The 9,508-nt window shown below is 45.4% G+C and overlaps 1 long non-coding RNA gene across 2 annotated transcripts; it reads left to right on the top strand.

Annotated features, from left to right (window-relative positions):
- The first annotated feature begins 48 nt into the window (after window positions 1–48).
- Window positions 49–5,787, top strand: LOC132324612 (uncharacterized). 2 transcript variants are annotated; one of them, XR_009485684.1, is made up of 3 exons: window positions 49–714; window positions 4,402–4,607; window positions 5,201–5,787. It is a non-coding gene; the product is annotated as an uncharacterized LOC132324612 (long non-coding RNA). The 2 variants fall into 2 exon arrangements; XR_009485683.1 differs by having other exon boundaries at window positions 51–494.
- Window positions 5,788–9,508: the final 3,721 nt, after the last annotated feature.

Here is a 9,508-nt window from a genome sequence, read left to right as displayed (position 1 = left end):
GAAACAGGGCGGTTCGATTGGACGGGGAGCGCGCCCGTCACCGCACTGTGGGGCCGCCTCGGCCCCGCCCCCTCGCCGCGGTGCCTGAGGGCTCGGTCGGGGGGAGGCGGTGGGAGACGCTCTGAGGGTCCCCCAGCGCCCGCCCTGCGCCCCCGGCCCCGGGGCCTCTTCCTTGCCGATCACCGCCTCCTGCCGTCCCCGCCGCCTTTGTCTCCTTCCTAGAGCCACTGGCTGATGGGGCAGCGCGGGACGCTGACCCCGGCGCTGCGGTCCGCCGCGAGCGGCGCGGCCGGTGTGTCCCGGCTGCGAGGGCTACGGCAGCCGTGAGTTAGCAAGGTCACAGAGGCCTCGGTGAGCCGTCAGACTGCTCCTCACCACCCACACCTAGCCCTCGGCCCCGAACAAGAAGCTGGTGCTGGTTCACGTGGACCGATGGGGTCCGGTGTCCGCGGGTGAGAAACAGCAGCGGCCTTGGTGTGGTCCCTGCGAGCTCGGTGAGCTGGAGACCTGTCTGGACAGCTGGCACTGTAGTGGATGCGGGTCTGCTTGCTGGCAAATGGTGGGGCTGGTCTGGTTCCTTCTTCAGGGTGGTGTTGGTGAAGGTGGCTACAGGAGCCCCTGCCTATCTGCATAGAATCATAGAACCATGGAACAGCCCAGGCTTGAAGGGAGCTGGCAAGATCATTGGTCAGACTACTGTGGGAGAAAGACTAGGTGAGATTATCGAGCACCCTGGTAGCTTGGAAACCTCCCGTGACAGGGACCATACCACCACATCCCTGTGTTTCAGTCATTGGTTGTTCTCACCATAAGAAAATTTGCGTTGTGCCTTGTTTTCTCCATGCGGTCCTTTGTGAGGAGAGCCTCAACCCTCTTTGTAGCACTCTGGTGTATTGAGATTAGCCTCCAGCCTCCAAGCCTTCTCTCCTCCTGGGAGATAAGATGTAACTCCTTCCGTCTTTCCTCACAGGGAGAGTTGTCCTCACCACGCTGTTTAGTGGTATCAGCAACCTGGGTGAAGGTGCTTTTAAATCCATCACCCAAGTCCTTGTGAAGATGGACAGTGTGGAACCCAATGGCAATCTCAGGGAGACCCCACTTGCAACAGGTTGCCACCCTGAGTTGAAAACATTGGTCACAACCCTCTGAATGCAGCCTCTTGGCCAATTTTCTACCCATCTTGCAAGCCACCTTGCAAAACACAGTCTGTGTCTTGCCACTTAGTCCAAGAGAAGGAAGGCTTCCTCATCAGTGGAAGCAGAGTGAGAAGACTTACAGTGTAGTAAGTGGCTTGCAGGACTTCCTAGCTGAATTCATTTCTGTGGCTGCCAAAACCCGAGGGATGTGGGGTGGAACCCTGCTGGAAGTAGATCAAGGGAGAATGGGTATAGAATTGCTTTTTCAGTTGAGCAGCCAAATAAGAGGGAGGGAAATAATTCAGAAGACAGCCAAAATAAATATTATTTTCTTCTTTCTTTGCTCTGTGTGGGGGGAAAAAGTACCCTCCCCCATTTGTATCAGATAAAATGTTGTTCAATCTGAAATGGTGCTTGTAAGTTTTCTGAGCTAGAAAGGAAAGCAAATGGTGTGCTGTTTACTCATTTTCAGTTATCCTGAAATACAGTAATAAAGGCACTTCTCCAAGAAGTTGGAGGAGGTTCAGTTTCCCAATTCTGCCTGGCATGATCTGAATTTGCATCTCTCAGATAGCTCATCTCATCATCTCTTCTGCAAGCACATGCATCTGATTGAACTCAGCTTGTTATGTTTCTCACCTTCTTGTTTTCTCTTTGGTCTTTGTTTTTTAGTTTGTTTTCCTTTCAGTATTTCTTATAGTTGTACCTATTTTTATTTTTTAACAAAAAAACACAACCCCTTGCAACTCTAAGAGCACATAGCCCACAGGGCTGGAGCTGTGCACACATCTCTTGTGGTTGAAACAGTCAATGAGGAACATGCCATCTGTGAGCACGAAGCTTTCTTTTCTTGGCACTTCTTTCCAAATACACCACTGAAATTTCTGCTATGGACAAAAATGCTTACGTGTCAGATGACATTTCTAGTAAATTAGTTTTGTGTGATAGGGCCCAGGGATTTTAGCAGACAGTTTCACCATAACACTGTAAAAAATAACAGTCTGAGAAATCACAGACTGTACCAGAGTCAGAAGATTGCATAGGAACACTGCAATAATCAGATTTTCTTGAATAATTAAATTTTCTTTCCTGCATGTTTTTAGTACTGATTTTCTGAAAATGAGGAAATGACATACTGTTTGACCAAATTCTTATTTACTCAGTGTTCCCTGAAACAGAAAAGTTTCACCTGCTCATGTGCAGCATATGGGCTCCAGTGTCACTGGGCAGCAGACCCTGCTGTGCTGACTTAGTACAGTGTTTAATTATCCCACTGTGGAGACATTGAGCTATTTTAAATATTTAGGTTGAAACACTGAGGCTTCCACTCTCAGCTACTGTGAGCAGCCTTGGAGCAGACATTCCCTCGTCTGTGCCTCGAGTACAGGAAAGGAGGGAAGGAATATGGAAATACACCCCAATTATGTAAGTTTGAAACTGAGCAGCAGACTCAGCAGAAGGATTTCACTGTCATGTTGCTTGTCAGACCTGCTTCTTTTGTATAAAAAGAGAAGAAAGATGCTAAAGCTGCCTGAAATAGATCTTTTCATACAATTTTTATTACCTGGAGCTGATAAACAGAATTCATGGTTTTAGTCCACTACCCTCCAAGAAGAATAACAATTAGTGTTATTTGCTTACCACCACGCAGTCAAATACAACCACATAATTGCAGAAAGAGGAGAACAATGACATGAAAAAAATTCCCCAAATCTGGTAGAAATTTAAATCACATGATTATGCTCATAGTTTTGAAGGACGTGTTGCTACTAGGGTGTTTTTATCCCCACTTCCTTTTGTGCCTTGTCTTTCCTACATCCTTTGCTGTAATTTAAATTACATTATTAGTTCACTGTGGCAGGGAATGTGTCTTACAATGCTGAAGCATTACACTTGCAGAGTTTTTGTTCCTTCTTTGGAATTTAGTCTCAGCAGTTTAAAAAAGCAGTGCACTGATCACCCTCCTGTTGGAAGGTAACACTGCCTCAGTTGCAGAGGGATGGTGAAAACACCAGCATACCTGGACAAACTGAACTAGAAATTTTTTTTCAGTTTAAATTTTTTTATTATTTTCTTTTCAGTTTGTCCATGCTCTCCTCTAGGCTGGACAGCACTTACTGCACCTTGCCACTTGTTCCTTGGCATCAGACTCCAAATAACTCTGAGTTTAATTCTCTAAGTAAACTTGGTCTAGTGAATACTTCTGGAAAAAAAATTCCTTTGATTGCAACTGAAAAACATGATTTTTAAATGCTCCCATGCCAGGGGAAACCCAACTGTCAGCCCAAGTACACGATCCATTAATTCCCAAAACCAGAAGCGAGTGCCAATTAAAATTGCATTATCTGTGAAATGAGGTCGTAAGCATTCTAAATGGCTGGAACATATCTGGCCAGAAGCAGTCTACACATCACTGCTCTGCCCCTGCAGCACAGTACAGCAGCTGCTCACCTCACATGGCAGCGCTGCACTTTCCCTGAGGCAATGAAAAATACTCCGAAGTAAACAAGGCAGCTTTACCAGAGGAAGGAAGAGCTGAAGAGCCGCTCTGGGCACGGCCTGGGCTCCCTGGCTGAGTGGGAGGAAAGCAGAACCTGAGCTCCTCTTTGCTACCTGGGCTCAGCCTGCTCAGCACTCCGAGGGAGGCTGAGGCCCCGCCAGAAAATGAATCAATGGCTGTAAAATAAAAGTCCTTATCACAACAAGTGAGGCACGAGGGGACAAAATCAGTCTGCTTTTGCAACTTTCATCTTGGCATTTTCCATTATGTATATTTTTTGACTTTGTATGCTTTGTTCTTTTTCTTTGTTATATACAGGGTGTGTGATTAACCTCTGTTAAAAGGATAAAAGGGCAACCTGACGGGTTATCCTGTGGGATTTTTCAGATGTGAATGCAGCAGAGATACAGCAGCAGATAAGAGCCACTACACTTGTTTGCACTAGTGCAGCCACAGCAGAGATAAAAGTCCCATTGTCACAGCTTTTACTCACATGTGGGGCCCTCGGTGGGGGGTGGTTGTTTTTTTACCTTTATGGTTTCTTTGGTTACTGGCATTCCTGCTTGGATGGACAGTGTAACCACTCAGTCTAGTCAGTACTTCCTCTTTCTGGTTCATACCACTTTTCTCTGTATAAACACTAGACACCATTTGTTGTTCAAGACACTGCAATAGCACTTTTACTTCTTCCAGGGGTGGCTTTGCTTCTTTGGAGCTGTAGAATAAAATTACTGCAGTTCTGAAATGCCTTCCTTTTGCCGGCAGGTTGCTGAATTGTCGGCATCTTTGGAATAGTTGGACACCTCCAGTGACATATGGATGTGCTGCACACATTGCTGGTGCCCTGTGCAAGGTCAAGTGCTTGGAAAGAAGCCCAAACAGCTTCCTGGCTCAGGAAATGTGGACACAGAGTGAGCAGGACATTGGGGTGATGAAGAGAAAAGAGGACTGACCCTCCATGGCCTGCAAGGGTAAGAGGCCCTGGCTACCTGTCAGTGTAATGCTCTCAGGACTGCTCTCACAAAATAACCCTGGGGCACCTTGTCTTGCTGAGGAAGCCAAAAGCCTTCCTGTCCCATGGACACAAACCATGCCCTTAGCCAGCTCTGACCTTTGCTTACATCCTGAACTGTCATCTGTGGGGACAGTTGTATCCAGACACCCAGACTGTCCTCCCTATCTTAAAATAGCTGCTCCATTTTAAAGAGATTTTGGAAGCATATTTTGTTCCTGAGTGTTGCATCCCCAGAGGAGGAAGGGGTAACAATTCTGTACTTACATTAGGCAACAGTTCCTAAAAATTATCAGTGCTCAATTAGTGAAGCAGGGGTTACTTCTCAGACTCCCCATTTGGTAAGCACCTGTGAAGAACTGCCAGAAAGGGTATGATTGACTAAAATAGTAAATTAATTGATGTCTGGTGGCTTGTATTTTGGTCTTTGATGGTGAAAATTTAACAAGCATAAAGCTCAGTGTCAAAGCAAGAGAATTTTTGGGAGCCAAGTGCTCTCCTACAAGTTTTTCATATTTCTAATCTTGATTTCCTTTGTCTCTTTCCATTCAGGATGAAGCAGCACTACTGGACTACTTTCTTTGCTGTGGTAGGAACACAAACTGGTGATGGATTTTGATCTGACTGGTACACAAGGATGTCTTCAGGGTGAGGCTGAGTACAATACAGGGGTTTCCCCACTTTTGTGCTGGCTGGAGATGCACCACCCCAGAGCACAAACTTGTCTTTGCTTGGGTGCCCAGAGCGATTTGTGCCCATTACACAGCATGAATACTTTGTAAGACCAAAGCAGCTCTGCTTACTGATGTCCTTGTACTTGATGTGGTACATGAAGATTGGTTCTATTGATTAGCACTAAAATGTTTTCTCTGCCTATTTTTGCCTATTCCAAAGAAGGTTCTGCTGGCTAAAGCCAAACAAAGTATTTTGTACCATTCCCCCCAGCTAGCTGCAATAGCCTCGATGTAATTCCCTTGTGATTTCCCTATGGCATTACTTTTGCCACGTTCCTGGACTCCCTGAGCCTGACACTAAGCACAAGGATTTTGACTGTAACAAAAGGAGTGAGTTCACCAAGTATTGCTTCACAAGGAGGAAATTAAAATAAAATTAAATAAAATAAAATTTTAAAAAATTAATTCCCTCTTGTGCTTTGTCCTAACTGACGGCATCAAAACCTGTGACGATGACATGGCTGCTGCTGGCAGCCACAGCTGACAATGCTCTGGTGGGGGTGGAGCATCAGGCTCAGTGAATTCATGGTAGGTATCTCTGTGCACTCAGCTTTCTCTTGTGCAATTGCAATGAAATTCACCACCTGAGCTATGCAGGACTACTCATTCAGCTTGCACAACCTCCCTGCCTGAGGAACTGCTGTTTATATGAATAAGGAGCATCTTTGCTGCCCCTTCAGAGCTCCAGTGACTTGGATAGGAAGTTGCATTTGATGAAGCAATGTTCCTAAAGTGCCATTGACACACTTACTTGGGTGACACTTCAGCTTTTCGCACTCCAGGAGCATTCAGGCATTGTCCAGCTGTTGCCACACATTTAGACAGGCTACCTGCCAAAGATAAGTAATTTTAGTGACATAGGAGAGAGCAAACTTTTGAGATTTTTTTTTTTTCATCTTTTGGTGTCTTTTCTGGAGAAGAGTTGCTGCTGAGAAGAAATCCTTATTATGCCAGCAAGGATACTTGTCTAGCACAAACAGTTTCTCCAGTAGAGAAAAGTTTTTGCAACCTCTGTGAATTTTTAACGTAGCTTCAGCTTTTGCTCTTAATATAAAAAGGCTTCCTGAAGTATATGTTCTAAGTCACTAGCAGCTCAAATGCCAAATATCAAATAATTAATAACAAAATTTATTCCCAAATTAAAGAAAAATGTAATGGTCCAGAAATACTCTCATTAATCATTCTGTAGGCCAGTAGAAATCAAAAGTAATGAATTAGCCTTGTCCTGTTCCTCCCCTAAGCCACGGCTTAAAAATCAGGAGTCATGTTTTTGTGGTTAAATCATTCTGAATTATTTTGTTCCCTTTGTGGTAACTTGAATCTGTATCTCATAGCTGGATCATGTATTCAATTATGATTTGAAGTCCCCACAACAGCTGCAGATTTCCTGTTTAAGGAAAGCCAAGATTCTCCCACACCTGACACATTGTGGGTAAAGAAATGAATTTTCTTACTTCACTAAAAATGCAGGTGTTGGCCACTGTGAATACAGGTGGTATGTTTCAAAGACAAACAATAATCTACAGAATCAAGTAATACACTGGACTGATTGTGAAATTTTATCTTCACATGCTTTTGAGTTACTTTTTTGTTTCCTAAAGCATTTTGCCAGATAAATACTCTCTTTCCCCCCTTTGCATTAAGATTTTGCATCTTAAATATTTTTCTACTGCTGTGCTTCAGGAAAAAATTTAAGTTCTTGTATGTCACAATCCATCAGGACTAAAGATGAAGCTAAAATTTCTGATATAAAAGCAGAAAACAGCCCAAGAGGTTTATAAAAAGGCCATAGGAAACCCAGCTTTAGTTGCAGCGGTATTGTTAAATTCAAGCCTCAAACAGAAGAAACAGGTGGGCAGGGCAAAGGGTCCTTTATCCAGCATTACCTTGGGAGAGTGAGGATGCTCATGTAGCTCCCTGCTGCTTGAGGTCTTTTGGTTCAGCACTGTGCTTCAGCTGCAGAGCTGTGCAGGAACGAAACCTGTGTGTATGCTATGCCTAAATTGGGGAGGGGGTGGGGGGTAGATCTGCACATCTACACGTGGGAAGCAAGTTCTTATCACCTGCTGCCTGCAAGCCAAGCACATCCCCCTCACACATGAAGGCCCAGATTTGCCCTGTGGTTTCCCCAAACCCCCCCTCCCTGCATCTCTGTGTAGCTGTTGCTCAAACAGGAACTGTTTTGCCTTCACAGCCTTTAGCAGATGATGCTTTAATCTCCCTTTGGCATCTCCCTGCCCGTTGCCAATGCAGCCATGTGTACATCTGAGAGCAAATTTTCTAGGACAGTACTGGGAGGTAAAATGCTTTCCCTATTTGTTTTCTTTCTGCTTTCATCCTAGCTCCTTCTGCTTCCTTTCCTGACCCCTTTTTATATCCACCCCACCTTTTGCTGGCCTCTGACTGCAAAAGCAAACTGGTACTTGTTGCTGGTGCTGGGACCCTTATATAGGTCAACCCCTGTGAGTCAAGAGTCTGAACTGCTGTCAGCCTGCAGCTGCTCAATGATGCAGGAGGGTAATTGGGCTTACCACTTCTTGTGCCACTTGCCCCTGCCTCTCTTCTGCTTCCTTGGCAGATCCAGAAGGGCCATGCTGTGCCAGCCCACCTGGCTGCAATCTGCACAGAAATCCCTGGTTTGTCAGTCCAGGAGCCCAAAGGAACTGAAAGACCTTCCCAGAGCCATGAGCATGGGGCTTGTCCTACTGCTGGGAAATGCTTCTGCCCAGTGTCCTTTAAAGCAGACATCCAGAGCTGCAGTTTAAAATGTTACTCAGAAATGTTCTGTGCCTGCAGATGGAAAGGGGGAGGTGGCATCTGCCAGCTGTTGGGTTGCCCTGAAAGGCTGTTTTGTCCATTGTGAGACCTCCTTGTCCTCTCCAGAGATGCAAGTCCATACAGGAGTTCCGTCACCAGAGAGAAAAACGTTAAATGATGCAGAGCTGCCCTCCTTGTTATGATCCTTCTTGGCTTGCTTACGCATTTTTGAAACTCCTCTGAGCCCCCCACACAGTGTTTTGTAGAGTCCTTAGCACTGAGTCTCAGCCTCAGTCCCTCTCCTATCAACTTTCAGTAACAATAAATTGAAAGCAAATCCAAATCTTTGCCCCATCAGAAACCGCAGCTGCAAAGCTGTCCTATTGTTTCACAAGCTACTTTTATTTTTGAGCCTTCAGACCTGTGGCACATCCTCTGCAAAGGTTAAATTCAAAATTTGCTGCACAAGCGTGGTGAGGAAAGTCTGTTTCTCGGCATAATTGAGAATCCCCAACCCCCTCCAAAACAAAATGGAAGTATCTCTGGTTCAAGGCAGCCTACACAGCAGCGAGCTGCAGGAGCTGTAAGCTGTTATTTTAGTTCCCAAGAAAAGTAATTACTATAGCAACCAACACATCCAAATGGCTCTTTGGCTGCTGCTGAGACACAAACAACTTGCACACAAAGGCACACCAGAGACATGCTGTGTAAAATGTTCTCGAGTAGCTGTGTTTTCCAGAGCTCTATAAAGTGTGCGTAACAGGCTTCTGAGAAATGACTGCCAGAAAAACAGCAAGTAATTGTGCCGTGCCACAATCCCAAAATAACCTAATCAATGGCTCAGTATATTTGCTCCTGAAGAGATGAAGCAAAAAAAAAAAAAAAGGCTGAGGCTCCATTTTAAGCCTGTGTGCCGGGAAGTTCCCAGCAGAGCTGAAGATACATTCAACAAACAGACAATAAAATGGTGGGGGAATGTCTCTGCTTTTGCTCTGCCCGCTGATTGCTGATTCCAATTCCCTGCAGGCTTCACGTGCCAGCTCATCCCCTCGGGCTTGTACAGAGAGTGTTGGAAGAAGGGATTTAATTACAGCCTTGTAATGCTGGAGGGTGTAAGAAGTAATGTCTGCGTTCCTTTCTGTGTCTGTGCAGCAACCAGCCTCCACAGATCACATCTCCAGCTGCAGTGCTGGGCACATCACTGCTGCTGTTACTGAACAAGGAAGTTTCTTGAGCAACACCAAGCTGTAACCACTGGCATTGCTTAAGTTTTACAGTGTTTGGAGTGTCTCTGTCACATTCAAATCAAAACACCACTGGTGTGATAACAGCTTAAGAGCTCCTGGCCTCTGCCTGCAAAGCTGCACCA

The sequence above is a fragment of the Haemorhous mexicanus genome, chromosome 3 (assembly GCF_027477595.1).
Source record: "Haemorhous mexicanus isolate bHaeMex1 chromosome 3, bHaeMex1.pri, whole genome shotgun sequence".
Classification (NCBI taxonomy): Eukaryota; Metazoa; Chordata; class Aves; order Passeriformes; family Fringillidae; genus Haemorhous; species Haemorhous mexicanus.
Note: the sequence above shows the minus strand (reverse complement) of the source record. Positions and strands in the feature narration are given on the sequence as shown.